The following is a 15,728-nucleotide window of genomic DNA, read 5'->3' on the forward strand; positions in this document are numbered from 1 at the left end:
CAATCTATCTATATACCTCGGTCGCTTACGTACGGACGTCCTTAGCAATATCTTCGAACGACCCAAACTATCCGTTATCGATTTCGTGGATGGGCGGGAACACCGCTTGCAGATCACCGATTTTGACAGTTGATCATCGTAGTAGGTTCGAAACACATTGATGTACGGTGGGTGCTTGCTTCGGTCTAACGCAGAGTAACATATATAGTGAAAACCAAAGGCAATGATGGCAAAGCAGACGCCAGATTGATCGGAGCCAAGGGTGGTTATGCCAGTGACGTGGCAAAGGGGGGGGGAAAGAGGAGGAGAGCTTATAGAGTAACCGGGGTCGTCGCCCGGCTTTACTGCCACACGTGTCCTTGCGTTTATCCTGTTTCCTTGTCTCTAACTTAATCGTACCGAAATAAAATCTCTTATTCCAAGATAACGAAGAATTGATAAGCGCTTTTCATGACCACCTTATTTTTCAACTACCGATGATAAGATAACAAGAGATCTAACATATACATTTATATTTATTGTTCACAACGCGAATGGGAACTCCGTTATCGAAGTCTTGATGATAGTGTGCAGCGGATAGCGCGACTACGCGCTAACAATGATAGTGAAGTCGAACGCGTGCGTGCCCGAGAATATCTTCTTGCCGCATTAAGTCGTGCTGCACGAATGTCGTGTCCCATTGAGAAACAAATAGGCGGTTCGGTATACAGTTTGTTTGAGAGCGGCGTGTGGCGGGTGGAAAAGTTTGAAAGTGGAATTGAAAGCAAAGCGCCACGGCACGTAAACCGTGTTTGCCACTTGCAGTCGCACACCTTGATTCCTAAGTAATGTTCGGGGGGGGGGGGGTAACGATTCAATTCATACAATCGATGCGCGCTGTGGGTGGCACGTTGTTCGTCATATCCGACTTGGTGAATTAAAATGTTGTTATTCGCGTCCTGTTTATTCGCCTCCTTCGTCTCTCAAAGGTAATATCTATTATTAGTTTCGCGATAAAAGAAGAATCGAAAGAAGGGGCCGAGTCTCGCTTTTCGCGGCTCTATATAGTTTTCGCCTTCCTTCCATTTAGTTCCGGCTCTATTTCCTTCTCGTGTTATCTTGAATAAATACACGTTCCGACCTTCGAGCTCTTTCTCTCTTTCTCTTTCGCCACGATTACTCCCTATCCTAGTCCTAAGCTTCATTTTATTTCCTCCATTGTTTCCACTCCTTGTGGGTAGCACCCTCACGTAGTACTTCTCATTTTCCACTCACACGGTCTCGCGCGTTCACCAACACGCGCGTTCGCCATCTATAAATATCTATATACGCGCCCGTACACAATAGTACCAAGATCCCTTTTCTCAGTTAGTTCCTGGTCCCCTGAACGTCGGCATTATTTTGCTCGGTGGCCCCCTTTGTTTCGGTCCGTTCTATTGAACTGCGGGCGAGATAATACGTCCTGTGCGCGCACCCTTGCGCCCGACATGTCGCTTCGAAACAAACCCGCATTCTCGCTTTCCAATAATTCGCAGTTTTATCCTAACACCTCTACCAACCTACCTATGGTATACAGGACCCATTACATCTCTCGCGACGGAACGGCAATCCCGCTTACTCGGAAGGATCGATATTACACCCTTCGCGATACGCACTAAATCCCATACGACACGTAACATCGCGACCAGTCACGAAAGTCTCGCCAAGCTGTTTTTGCTTTGCTAACGTCGTGATCGATTATGCAAGGGATGGCCGAATATCGAAAGGGGGAGGTGTTTCCTCCTCCTCTCTTACCCCCTCTAATACGAGCGGGCAACTTCTAGGATGTAGAGGTCGGGGAAGCGCCGGTATTAACTAACCACAAGCTTATGTATCTCGGAGTAAATTCCGAACTGCGAGGCATCTAGGATAATATTATGCTGTGCTGACATCTTTGGTGTTAGCCAGGCCGTCCGTTACACAACATCAGACTACCAACCAAACCCTAGGCTTCCTTTACCCTTCTCCCGCACAGGCGGAGCCCAAGCCAAGTCGATAGCCCGCCCGAGATCCTGCGGTCATCCGTTACGGGAAAGACCAAAGGATCTGCTCGCTCTGTCCGTCTCCCTCACTCTCCGAAGACGATGAAACAAGAGAGAGAGAGAGAGAGGGGGGAGGGGAGAAGGAGGGATACACGATCCGAAGGAGAGAAGAGAAGCCGAAGAGAGACAACATGACCTTGCTTGAAGACTGAGAAAGCCGACTGACCGAACGCTACACCTTACTAAGACTCCGCAAGCCCGTTATACGAAGCTTTCAAATTACGGCACAGTTCCGTCCAAGAAGCCCAGAATTCGAATTAACGAGACGAGCAACAGGAACGAGCGCACCTGAGCTTGGGTATATCTTGCTAAATGATGCGGCTACCGAGCATAAGCTACAACGTGAGAACATAGGGCGAGTCCTGTCTTCGTTTGGTTTGCGAGACTATTAAATCTCTACGTCCTCGTAACAAAGGTCTTGTTTAACCATTTCTAAAGTTTCATCCCGATAATACATCTCGCAAGCCCAAACTCTCGCAATTGCACACGCACGTTACAGGGTCAGATTATTGTTTAATATATATATATATATTTCAGAGTTCCATTCGTCGTTATATAATATTTAAAACAGCAACCAACAGCTTTTAGATCGAGAGAAATAGTCAAGCGATTTTACGCACGACAGGAAAAACGATATGCATGTGAAAACGGTCTCTAACCGTATTTCTAACCTCGTTTTGAGACGTCGTTTGAATTTATGGCCGTAACGTAAATACCTCTCGTACTCCACATACCGCGGCCGAGGCCTTCCTATAAAGATATCGAGGTATGCCTATTCAAAGATGAAAGACCCATTACCGGCATATTTTGCGTACATAAAATATTCCAGAATGCCACCACACAAAATTCCTTCAATATTTGTGGTCTGCCATGAATATTACTTTATATGAGAATTTCAATAGGCTACATATCGAACTAAAGCATATACCTTACATATATTTATGATTATAATGAATACGATGTAGCCGCTCTTATAATAATATCTTGTATCAAATAACGCGTTTTTCGTGCGTCCATTTAAACTGACTGTTCCCGATGCAAACGGAAAACAAAAATTAAAAATTGCAACCAACGAGCTTCGCCGAGGCGGTACGAAAGTTGGCAGCGGCCGACCTCCCAGAGGATAGTAGGCATACAATATTTGAAACAGAAAACCATCGGGGATGTTGCGGCGGCGCGCTATGTATGTAGCTACGTTGAATGCATCAGCGTGTCCCACGGCAGCCAGACTACTATCAAGTATGTATGGAATGATATGATTTTCGTTTAATTAAAACTGTAATAACTGTTTCGTCCGCATTCCACAGCATGGGTATTAAAATATATAGAGTGCCACGGGTGCGCAACCGTCACGACTTGAAACGAATGAGAAATACGGAAAAAAAGCAAAAAAATACACACGCGCAGTCAAACAAAAATGCATCAGATTGGAATGCGCTTTACGCGAATGCGATTTATACAATCTTACACTTCTTTCTAACGCGTAAGACACCTGTATCGCAACCGCACGAACCGATCCCGAATTTATATCGCATTTTATTTCATATACGATATACGTAAAATCAAATATGCGCGTAAAATCCAAGATATATTACTTACGTTTCGATAAAATATAAAGGATGCGGTATTTCCTTGGGGAATAAAATATGATTAAACGACCATCACAGAAGTGATATCCGAAAGGAGGATGTTGCTCAACAAAGGGCGTATTCTTCGTGGCTCAATAGCCCAGGACGAAAACGAGGCTTTGTGTCGACGGAGACCGGCGAGTGTGTGCCGCGCGGAAGGGAGGAAGGAAGGCGACGAGAATGGAAAATAAACGTAGCGATGATGCCCCGAGTTTGAAACAATTAACATAACAAAGCGAGGCGAGGCCGAGCGGGTCGAGGGGAGCGAGAGGCGGTCGGAAAGGGTAGGATACGTCGAGCCAAAGGCAGGGGGGAAACACGGGCGCGTTTCTCTTGAGATTTTGGCACCGTTTCCACCGTCGACGGCAGCCTATTCCAACTTGTGGTATTCGAAAACATTTTCCCCGACCGGCGTAAACGGATCCGACGTGAACAGCTGAAGGGCCACACGGCGTGAAGAAAACTTTCCTCCGTCACCTGCCGTTGTCACAGTTTTACGGCCGGTTTCGATATAACGCGTGATACGTTATCCCAAAAATTCGAGGCGTCATATATTCTCTATCCTAACGCATCGGCTGGATTTTTATCACGAAATAAACGGCGATTTGCATCAAATATTCTCTTCTGTCGTGAATAACAAAAAACATCTGATAAAAGCTTTCTTAGAGTCCTTGCATTTTTTTTCTGCATTTATTTAGTAATTCATGTCCTATGAATAAAGGTAATATCGTAGAGAATATCATAAATCAAATGTCGCAGTCTCGCAACAAATACTTCATTATTTTCAAATATTTACATCAAGGAATTAACGTAACACTAGCTTGTCTTATTGAGAAAACATCTCTTTTTAGGAAATAATAATAGAATATACATATAATGATAATATGCATCACGTTGAATCGAGTGAGAGAAAACTTTTTAGTAAATTCGTTTAAACATGCGTCACGATACGGCGACGTAGTACGTTTTACTTGATTTAGGTACCTTCAAAGCGTTCTGCATATAATCATACAAATTGTTTTTGATGTGTGAGAGATCTCGCGCTCGTGTCTATATAGATAAGAAACTCACAACCTTTCGCTCATCCGTTTTTCCGCCTCTACTTGTTTTTTCTAACGCCGGCGCCGCTGCTATAGCGTGTGCGATATTTCAAAATCTTTGTTAATGTTTCTTACGTTAAAAAAATATTACGTAAAACAGGAAAGAGATAGAACTCGTAGGTAACGCACTTCGCGAATAAAATGATCGATCAAGAAATTTCCTAAACACTCGTGAGTTGGAATCCTGTTATTTCTAAATTAAGTCTACCAAGAAATAACACCATGCCCGAAGGTCTAGCGTGAATAATGCGGTGCGCGTGACTGTGATAAATATTTAACCCTCCGCTAGCACAGGTTACCTTTCCTTCCGTGCGAGATTAAGAGGGTTTATAATGACGCAATCTTGCGCTAATATTCGCAACATATTGGCGTTCAAGTAACATTCGCGTGATTATTTAAAATTATGTAAGAGAATCGCATTCTTAATTAATATTTGCTTGTAGCTAATTTAATCTTTAAATTAAAAAAAAAAAAAAAACTACAATTTTGAAGTCTTCTTTCAAATCCTCGACATCGTCACAAAGACATCTTAGAAAACGTGACAACTATGTATGACATGCCAGAAATGAAAGTTCTACGAAGACAATATGAAATAAACGAAAAAAAAAGACGAGAAAAACTGCAAAAACGAGACGACGACGCACTGAAACGTATGCCATGTCTGACTATGCATCGTCCTTATCTACTCGCTTTAATATCACGCGCCCTTAAGTAGAACGCTGCGTTACGTTCAGAGACGTAACGCTGTTCCCGTAACACACTTCTATGAGAAGTTCCCTCCGCGCGCGCGCGCGAGAACTTTCACCATATTAACCCAATATCAGCCATATATGGTTTAGAATCAGGTTAACAACCGCTCAGCGAAGTATCTTCCCTTGTGTCGAGAGGCACGGGGATTATCGGCTATCAATCTGATTTAGCACCATTTACGTAAAATAATAGCACAGAGAACGTCCAATATTGAAATTACACGGGCTTTCATGGATATATAATGCGGGTAAATTGAGTAAATGTTTAGTAATAACATACTAATATTAAGTTCATCGTGAAAAAGATATTTGTAAAAAATTATTTGCTAAATTTAGCACTAAAAAATATTATAAAGATTGAAGAGTGATAATATACGTATATATCATCTTAATCATCTAGAAGCGGAATGACGGTTCATCTTACGAGAGAATTTACAGTTTTATTGCACCCGTCTTATCTCGACTTCCGCGATCGCGAATCCGTAAACTATAACGACATTTCGAACGCACCTTCGATCGCAACCATTCATAGATCTGCCCAGCGTATCGTTCTCGTCCATTACTTAGCATCTCGTCGTGCGTAGAATCGCGGAGAGGACAGCGTATATCCTGCAGTTTGTCCCGCGGTATCGCAGTTTGAGTAACACACCCGGCGTTCGTGGAGGCAACCAGTCAGCGCTGGTGGGAAGTATAAAATGTCAATACGTTTACCGGCGGGCCATTGTTGAGCTTGATCTATGTTTATGGGCGTAACGGCGTAGGTCGTCGTCGTCGTCGTCGTTGCATACGGAGCAACGGCGCGCGGAGAAAGCGCGCGGAGTATCTCTTTCTGTAATGTTACGGCCGTAATAGTACAAAGGCGGGTCCTTCGTTCCCGCTCGTGTCCGCAAATGTATGACGGCGGCACTTTTCGAGCACACGTGAAACATTCTGACACACGCATACCATGGCAAGAATTTTTTCCGCGAGTTTCGAAAATTGTTATCTCCGTCTCTTTTCGACGTTGCAGAAACGTTTGTAGTCATAGAGATATATACGTGTATATAAATAATTTAATTAATCTTTATTAATTTCATGAATGTTAATTTTTATTTTATGCGTATTAATTTTTATTAGGTAATTCTCTTCTTATTTCTTTTTCTACCATTTGATTTGCGCTAACTACAAATAAAAATAAATATCAATATTATTTGATTATATTTACGTATATCATGTGAGAAGAGTAAAGCGAAGATGTGGAAATAATTCTGCAAATTATTACTAATTCCTGAAAAACTTATAAATGTGCAAAGGATTAATCCTCCACCTCCTGCAAAGCTGTCGATAAGACCGAGCAAGATTGAGGAAGTTATTTGCACAAGACGAGAAATTACCTCCCTTCGTTCCTGCAATGTCTCGTATCCCGAGCGTGTTCCTCGCTATCTTATTACGCGCACGTGTCTTCGAATGTATAGCCGTGTGTTGGTGTGTGTAATCCACGCCTGCGCTACGGCGATATCGTTTGTGATAATGCATGTGTCTAGTACAGATCTCCCGGTCGAACGATCATCCTTCGCTATAGCGATGTTCTCATTACCTTCAACTTTACACATTCACACGCGAGATAATACCACCACCGATGCTAGAATCCGCGAGAATACAGTTCTTCTCAGTCAATTTCGAAAAATTGAGCCGAAATGATGAAAGACTGATCGTCGAATCTATCACGTCGTGGTGTTTGAGCATTTCTTCAGCTCAGGCTATTCGCCGTTTTCCACGCTTGATGCTACTTGGCACGTAGAGGAAAATTGTCAGACTAGAAAAAAAGGAGTTGTAGCGAGGCGCTCGTACGCTTTGTTCAATATATTGAAATGTGTGTGTGTGTGTGAGAGAGAAAGAGAGGAAGAGAGAAAGGGTTCGAGGTGCCAGAGACTCGCCAGGGGAATGAAACCTGATTTAGGACTGCGGTCCAGAAATCTCCCAAGAGACCCTCCAGGCTGACCACCGCGCACTCGCTTCGCTTTCCAGTGTCCCTCCGAGTGCGATCCTCGCCCTCTACCACTACTACCTTTTCTCTACCCGGCTCTTCGGTGTTCCACGTCCAATGTCCCCATGTCCCTGGACGCCAACAAGTGCGACTCTTTACCAACATCGCGTCGGAAATGCGTCCGGAATACTGAAGAGCCCTTCAAGTATTGCGGCGGGATATGTTATAACAAAAAAAAAGCAGCTTAACTTCCGCTTCGATAGAGAGAGGATAGGAACAGAGGAATAATACGAATGAGATTAGATTTTTTCCCCTGCGAAGTACGTTATTTAATATTGTGCGATGGTCAAAAGATTTTGTAGAATTAACAAAGGCAAGATTTAATGTTACGGAATAATTTAACGCTAAAAAATACAACGTCCAATTTCATTTAAACCAGAAGCTCCTCCACTCTCGAGAAAATATTTTCAAATAGTGGAAAAGAGCAAATTTTGATAATACTTGGAGGGATAATACCGGCGGGCGCAGAATTTTCATTCGATACGTTTATTCCATATACTTGCTTTAAACTTTCCTTTGACTCATATAATATCTTGATTCGACCGCTTTTATATCGAGTATTCTTGCGAAGCATAGAGCGAGGAGCGGGCCGACCGGAGGCGAAGTTTCAGACGGGGGCCACGCGAAAGAAGGGAATAAACCGGAGTAGCGGAAAAGGAGAAAGGAAGGAAGACGCTCCTGGCACAGCCTGGCGTGTAGGTTACTACGTGCCCGCTCGCCGAGGCATCCCGTGACCGTGGTCTAGCTTAAGGATTCGGGTCAGGCTGTAACCTGCCTCGATTGCAAATATAGGGAAACACTTTTGGAGGCGCTGCCAAAACCAAAACTCAAGTGGCACCCGGGCGTCGAGGCGCACGACGCGACGAAAAACGCGAAAATTTAATCGACTCCTGCCGCACCGATTCTCCCGATTTTACCTAGCAATTTCCACCGCGCGCGTATATATATATATATATATATATATATATATATATATATGACTCATTCGGAAATCCGTAAACCTGCCACTACCACAGCTCGGAAACCAAAGGAGATAGCTTACCGCGTCGCTCAATCTGACCAAAAATCAGTAACCTTTAAACTTTTCCCAGCTCGCCCACTAGCCATTTCCCTCTCGGAGCACGAATTTGAGAGTATGCCCAGAGTATTTATGCGGAAAAATGGAGATATTACACCAACGATATATCAATAGCATATCGCCAGAATTTGTTCTGCTAAAATCTTATGCTTTTACAAACGCGGCACTTGTCATACTTAAATAAATGTTGTTATATGGTAAAATATTATCGATACATTTCATTATTATCGTAAGAGATACTCGCATGTTACGCCTCGACTCGTAAAAAATACGCGTTTCGCTTAAAAACTCTCAAAGCACGCAATGTCACGGAAAAATAGCACACCCTTTGTCACCGGATATGAATCTTATTGAACATACTTGGAATATGCTCCCACAAACGGCGGTGCAAGAATGCACCCGCGAAGCGGCGAAAGCTCGCAGCTGCAGTCACTGAAGAATGGGCCGACATACCGCGAGGAGTTCTTCGCCATCTTTTTTCGAGGCTCGCGCCGTCATGTAAAATTGTGGAGGTAGAAAATGTAAAATTCGTGCGAGCCGGCGGATATTAAAACGAGGATAGCCCGCGGAGCATAAATCGTGTCAAGTATCTACGCAATAACTTATCCCTTTTCATTTCCATCCTTCGCGCCCTTCATAAATAGATATACAGCAAGCGATGCAAAGTAGCTCTTCCCGCGGAAAAATAACATTCCCCTGCCATTTCAAGCACGTAAATCCAACTATTCGACTGATTACATTAAAAAAGCATGATAACGAAATACTTTATGAATAATTTAGAAAGTTTATCACATTATAGGATATCTGTGCGTTACAATAATCCCACCAGAAAATGAAATATGATGAAAGTTGTTCGTCATACTTTTCAGAACAAAGTATGTGTAAGTCCTTACTCCAGAAATTTTATCTATAGAAATTATATAACTTGTGGGTAATTTTGTAAAAAAAAGAATCGATAGAGCCTGGAATCAGGTTGGCTAAGCCGAATAGATGGACAATATAGAAGTCGAATAAATTACAGACACTTCCTGACGAGTATATTGATGTTTATTTAACGAAGTCGAAATAACGATCGAAAGTGATTGCTCTAAACTGGAGCAAATGATTATCGCGATCGTCGCTAAATACAGCGGCGCCGAAATGAGAAATATAACTCCGCGAAATTGAAAAAATTGGAAAATCTACAAACTATACCTATATAGAAACTATCCTTATTCTAGACTTCACCCTGGGAACTAAAGAAAATGATATGTGTGTCGCACGGCATACGCAATAGATCGCTAATTCGATTGCGAGAAATAATGAATTTTCCTGGGCTGCATTCGATACCTGGCTGATAAAGATAAAGGTCCGCGGCGCGCGGCCACACAATCGCCGAGCGCTCCACGCTGCCTGGTTGATTCCGCGTGCTTGCGGATCTCGGAGGTCCCACGAAGAGTCGCAAGCCGCCACGAGTGAACCGCCGTGTCTCTCGTTCCGTAGTCACACAAGTCGTACTCGTCGTTCTTCACGAGTTCACGTTGTCCCCTTCGACGGAATCGCGATGGTCGTCGTGCGTCGTCATCCCTCTCCTTCTATTCGCGACATGTACGCTTCGTTCGTTGATAGCAGAAGATGGGGAACGCGTCGTCGCCGCCGCCGCGCACAAACGAAACGCCTGTTCCTCACAACGCGAAAACACTCACCGAGTACAGTTCACGTTCACGTGCGGATCAACGTCGAGCGTGCCCAGAAGCACCATGAATACTGAGTATCGCTCCACGAGAGCGCGAAGAAAATCCTTCTATTCGCGTAATTCACCCACGACAAGTCTAAACTACGCGCGGAACGCGTACGCGAGAGTCGCGCGGTCGCGCGACCACGAGCGCCGCCGGTCGTTCGACGACCACGTGAGCCGAGAGAGCGATCCGATCCAACTCCACGTGTCCACGATCACGCTTGAATTGACCGGTCTGCGAAAACTGGTCGAGTTAACCCACCGTTAAGACCGCGATCGAGTAAATTTCGTGTCTTAAAACGAAGAACAAAAAATCAGCACTGAATCTCGCGGTCTGAATCAGGAAACCCAACAACAACGACGCGCGTGGTCAGTGCTTGTTAACGTTTAAACACTAACGTCACGAGCAAAACATCAATAACATCACCACCGCGACGCGGGAGAAGTATCGCCGTACCGAATATCGTCGTTTTCAAACTCGCCACCCCGTTGTCCCCGCGACGAACGCTCCTCTCGTGCTAGGTGTCACTCGACTCTAAAACGCTGGTACCGCCGGCGAGAGCGTCGTCCGCGTAACTACCGACCGTCCTCCGCCTCGTTGTCGTCGTCGTACACATCAAGAAGAAAGGACCGCGTCACTTCGGAGCGGAGCGGAACGGAGCGGAGTGGACGAATCGGACGGTGGGCCAGCCGCGGGAAAAAAATTTGCGCGAGTTCGTCGAGCGGCTGGTGGCGACGACGACGACGCGTCCTCTCCCACCGAAACGAAAATCCGTCTCCGAGATCCTCGTGCGTGTCCCAAAGTCTCGTCGCAGATCCCCTCCGGATCGCGAATCCACGACACGGAATAGTGACGAGTGGCGGAGGGGGGGATGGGGGAAAAATGAAGGGGGCTACAACGAGCTGCGTCTCTCCAGCTGATCGTCGTACCGATCAACGGCGATGTACAACTCGTGTACGTCCGACAACGACGCCGCCTCTTTTACCAAAACGTGGAGATGGTGTACACTGCGGTCGCTCTCCGCACACTGAGGATAGCTGACGTCACGAGCCCACCACGCGGAGGTGGTCTCGCGAGCGACGGTTTCGCGCCGGCGCCCGCGGCAGCTGCAATCCCTATAGGCACACACAGTGCCGGTACTCCCCTGCGCGCCGGTGTTCCCTTTCTCTCTCTCTTTCTGCCGGCGCGCCGCGGCGCTCTGACTACGTATAATATATATATATATATATATATATGTCCCACCCACCAATACTACGTAGCGTGACTCGTTCCATCTACGTACGGCAGCCGAGTAACGGTTTAACCGTCGACGGAGGAGCTAACACCTAATGGGGTTTTACGTTACGTCACGTTGGGCACGGTCAAAGAGAACAAACCCATGCTGCTTTCGCATACTGTGGATCAATTTCAAGACGGAAAAACGGAGACCCGTGACTAGTAATTGATTGTAACACGTGCATACTGTAATCTCGAGTATGCCTGATCTTGCATGTGATTCGGATGTAATTTACGGTTTTCAAGACACACAAGTACGATTAATATGAAAAAATATGATAAGGAAAACAAGATGTGTAAACTCATTAATACGTCTTACAATTAAAATAAATTGGAATTATGTTATACGATGAAGAGATAATAAAGCTATATAATAATAAACACATCGTATAATTATAATACATTATTCATAAAATAATAAACTCTAGAACGTTAGATTTCAGTGTGACGTAAAAATATCTACAAGAGAAAATAAAGCCACAACTGCCGGAACCTTCACGAATTCATAGTTCTATCTGGCGTAAGTAGTAAAAGCGAGATGTGCTCAGACCTACCTGCGAGTACATCACTCGTCAGTCTGATTATTTTAATAACTTGTTATTAAAACGTGTTTGATAAATGTGTCGGATGATAAATACATTATTATTATCTTATTTTCAGATTAAAAAAAAAAGAGATAAAAACATATAAAACTCATTCAGTGATAAAAATTATATGATTATAGCTTTACACGATTATTAATAAAACAGTCCATATATTAATATTAAATTATTTCATGTATTATGCAATTATTTTTGTCATACGCTACAATTAATAATCATTCATTGTAAATGTACACCATGATGTTAATATGACCGCGTATACATTACGAATGAAATACATTTAATGAAAAGATTTAATAATGTATATCATCGGAGCGATAAAGCACGAACGTTGGGCAGACGACGCGATATTTTATCCATACTGATTTGAAAACAAAGGGATAAAACCGATTGGCCGTTGGTCTTGCGGTATTATCTATGATCCTCAAGCTGATCCTCCACAAACAGGAAACCCAAGGCATGAAATTCCGAAGAGAAAGCTTGAGAGCCCTATCGGACCGCCGTTATGGGTGGAAAGTTTTGGTAGAAGTTTCTTCCCAACTCCCCCTCCCTCCCTCCTCTCCGTCAACTCCATAGAAAACGACGGAGAAATCCGAATCCGAGATGAAGAATCGGCAAAGGATGACGCTACTCCGCGAGAATTTGCAAAAATAGACAATTTCGAAAGAGAAGAAGAGAGACGAATTCGATGCCGAGCATTTTATTCTACGTATATTTTTGACACCTTATATTTGTGAGACAACGTCAATTCGCGCCTATCAGAATTTTTGACAAGCGATTTATACAGAAAATAATTTCAAGTTAATTCTCTAATTATATTAATATATTTGTAATATTCTTCTTCATATTGCTCATATTAGTGCTCGTCGTTATACATAAACCGCAAATTACATCTCATTCTGCATAGATCTGACATATTTAATGTAAAATATACATGAATTACAATCAATTACTCGTTCATGGATTTCCACATTTTCCACCTCAAAATTGACTTCACCAAGGTAAATGTCCAATCGATAAACGGATTAAATCGGGACGCCATAAGTAACGGACCGGTATTATAAGACGCAGGCTCGTCATGAGCGAGCAGCTCGGTTTAAACAGATGTCAGTCAGTATGTAGGTTGACGCAGCATGCTGGGAGCAGAAATGCTGAGGGTTTAAGGAAGGGAAAGAAAGAGAGATAGGAAGCTCGCAAGAGAGAACAGCCACCCGTCAATCTCGCTCTCGTACCATCTCCATCGCTCAATTCCCTCTTTCTCCCTCACTCATGGTCGCCGGTGGCGTTGGGTGGTCTGATGGTAGGAGGTGGATGGAAATCAATAGCCCTGAATAATGAACCCCAAGGCAGCACCCTCTCTCCACGGTCTGGAGCAGTCTCTCATGCATCCTCTCGTTCGAAAGCGGGAGAGAGTGAGAGAGAAAGGGAGAGAGAAGGTGAGAGAGACATTGGGGTGTTCTCGCTTCCTCTCTTTTCCTCCTCTTCCTCCTCCTTCAATCTTCTTCGCCTCTTCTCGCCAGCGGAGGCCCTACTGAACCCTTCTCCTCCTCGCAGCCCGAACGGAGGTGTTTGTGTCCTCTCCTAGTCTCCAACTTTGCTACGAGACCCCCTCGAACCCAATTCGGATAACCGACGGAAGAGAAGAAGGAGGAGGAGGAGGAGGAAGAGGAGGAGGAGCAGGAGGACACGGAAAATGATTACCCTCTTCCTCCTCTTCCCCCCTTCATCTCGCCCCCCCCCTCACGACGGATCGATGGTCGTCGAGCACCTTAGTTCGTGATTCTCCTAGATTCGGATCAATACCTACTTTAGCATTGCAATAAAATGGTTGGACAGCGCGTTATGATATCCCGTGCTGTCTCTCTTCCTCTCATTCTCTTATCGAGCACCTATCGAGAAAGCTATTTTGCCAGCACTAAATTTATTTGCGATTTCGCTCGGCATGAGACGCGTATATTATCGACGACGACGGAAATGTAGCATTCGACGAGAGAGTGTGCAGGGGAAAGCGCGTAACGAAAATTAATCCGCTATTTTTGATCGCGAATAATAAACCCTCATTGGAATAATCGCGCTTTAATGCAGTATTGGTTGTAATTGATTGTAGCGTCGCGAAGCGACGGCCCGTACTACCGGCCTCTGATTTCTTCATCTAGCGCTTTCGATAACGACGGTTAGAATAAATAGACCCGTCAATTTACATAGTCGTTAACGAGCATGCCTGGGGCAAACCCTTATCGGTTCCGTAGCTCCTAAACCTCCTGACCTAGCCAACGCGTACTACGTTACCCCTACCTACATTCTCCTTTGCGCTCCAACAACGCGAATGGCTTCCCCGCAATACACACTACTCTGTGAATCCTTATCCTCGGAACAGAGCGTTTATTAAAGATCGATCGAGAACCCCGCGACGTCCCTTTATCCGGCGTTATCGCATTGGCTATAACTTGGAAATCCAGAAACGCTTGGCGCGCTCGCCACATACATAATTTATTTGCTCGGAGGATCGCAGCGTACGACGCCTTGTAGTAAAGCGACACGTATTTTTATCGCGACTTAAATTTGATTGATTCGATTGAATGGCAAATATTTATTATAGCTTGTTAGAATATGGCACAATATTCAAAATTAAAATCTTCCTTCGTAAAGGCCAAATTAATTAAGGACGGAATACGATCGGGAAAAAATATTGATTATATTTATATAATTATATCCTGTCTCTTTTTTATATGCGATACACACGTTACGAAAAAATATATCTCTACATAAAATTCTTTTCATTGAGAATTCAGATCACCGACATAAAAAAATGTTATCCCAAGCAATCAAACGGATCATTGTACCAGTCTTCTTCTTTTCTGAGAGCCAAAAGAGCTTGGGGCTGATCTACGGAACTATCCCTCGGTAAAGGCGGGTTGGTAACGACTATGCAAATTTCATTTGGCCCGGCCCAATTCTTTACACACGGAAGATTAAGACATTAGACTGCGAAGGAAAGAAGGGGAGGGAGGAGGAGAAAACACGTCCTAAACTAAAGAGTGAATATAGACGACGACGAGGGAGTAAAAGACTCTTACCGTCGGGGAAGGTACGACGTTCCTCCTACAGTCTCAATTATTTCATGTACTGAGCTATAAATCACTTGTGTGTGCGAACCTAAAACGCGCGCGCGCGCGCTAATATTTAAGTTGCGCATGAAAATTTGGCCGCTCGCGTGCCATCGTATAAAATAATTTCGGTAGGTAGTGGTTATCACGTTTAAGGTCTAACCACGTACAAATATTACAAATATAGCCGTTGTTCGTGCTGCGAACGGCGAGAATATTTGTTGGTTTTGCAGAAAAATGCGATAACATCGTATTTCTAAAATACAAATTACAGTAAACACTATTTGGTACTTAAAAAAAAAAGCGTGCATGCGCTGCGCGCGGGAAAGTTCAGTACATATTTTAATCTGCATACAAAGCTGGCTTTGTTGTAGTGATAACAGCG

At 44.1% G+C, this 15,728-nt stretch overlaps 1 protein-coding gene across 2 annotated transcripts in view; it reads right to left on the reverse strand.

The window, feature by feature from the left end:
• The window catches only part of LOC143895238 (CUGBP Elav-like family member 3), a 119,321-nt gene that overhangs the window by 96,760 nt on the left and 6,833 nt on the right, over positions 1–15,728 (reverse strand). Inside the window, exon 1 of one of the 2 annotated variants that reach the window (XR_013256253.1) lies at positions 9,971–11,478. The exons of the other annotated variant lie outside the window; for it this stretch is intronic. The gene's annotated coding sequence lies outside the window, so the exon portion shown is untranslated. Of the gene's footprint in view, positions 1–9,970; positions 11,479–15,728 lie in introns of those variants that run through there. 2 annotated transcript variants of the gene reach the window in all.

The sequence above is a fragment of the Temnothorax americanus genome, unplaced genomic scaffold, assembly GCF_048541705.1.
Source record: "Temnothorax americanus isolate GAGA-0224 unplaced genomic scaffold, ASM4854170v1 Scaffold15, whole genome shotgun sequence".
Taxonomy (NCBI): domain Eukaryota; kingdom Metazoa; phylum Arthropoda; class Insecta; order Hymenoptera; family Formicidae; genus Temnothorax; species Temnothorax americanus.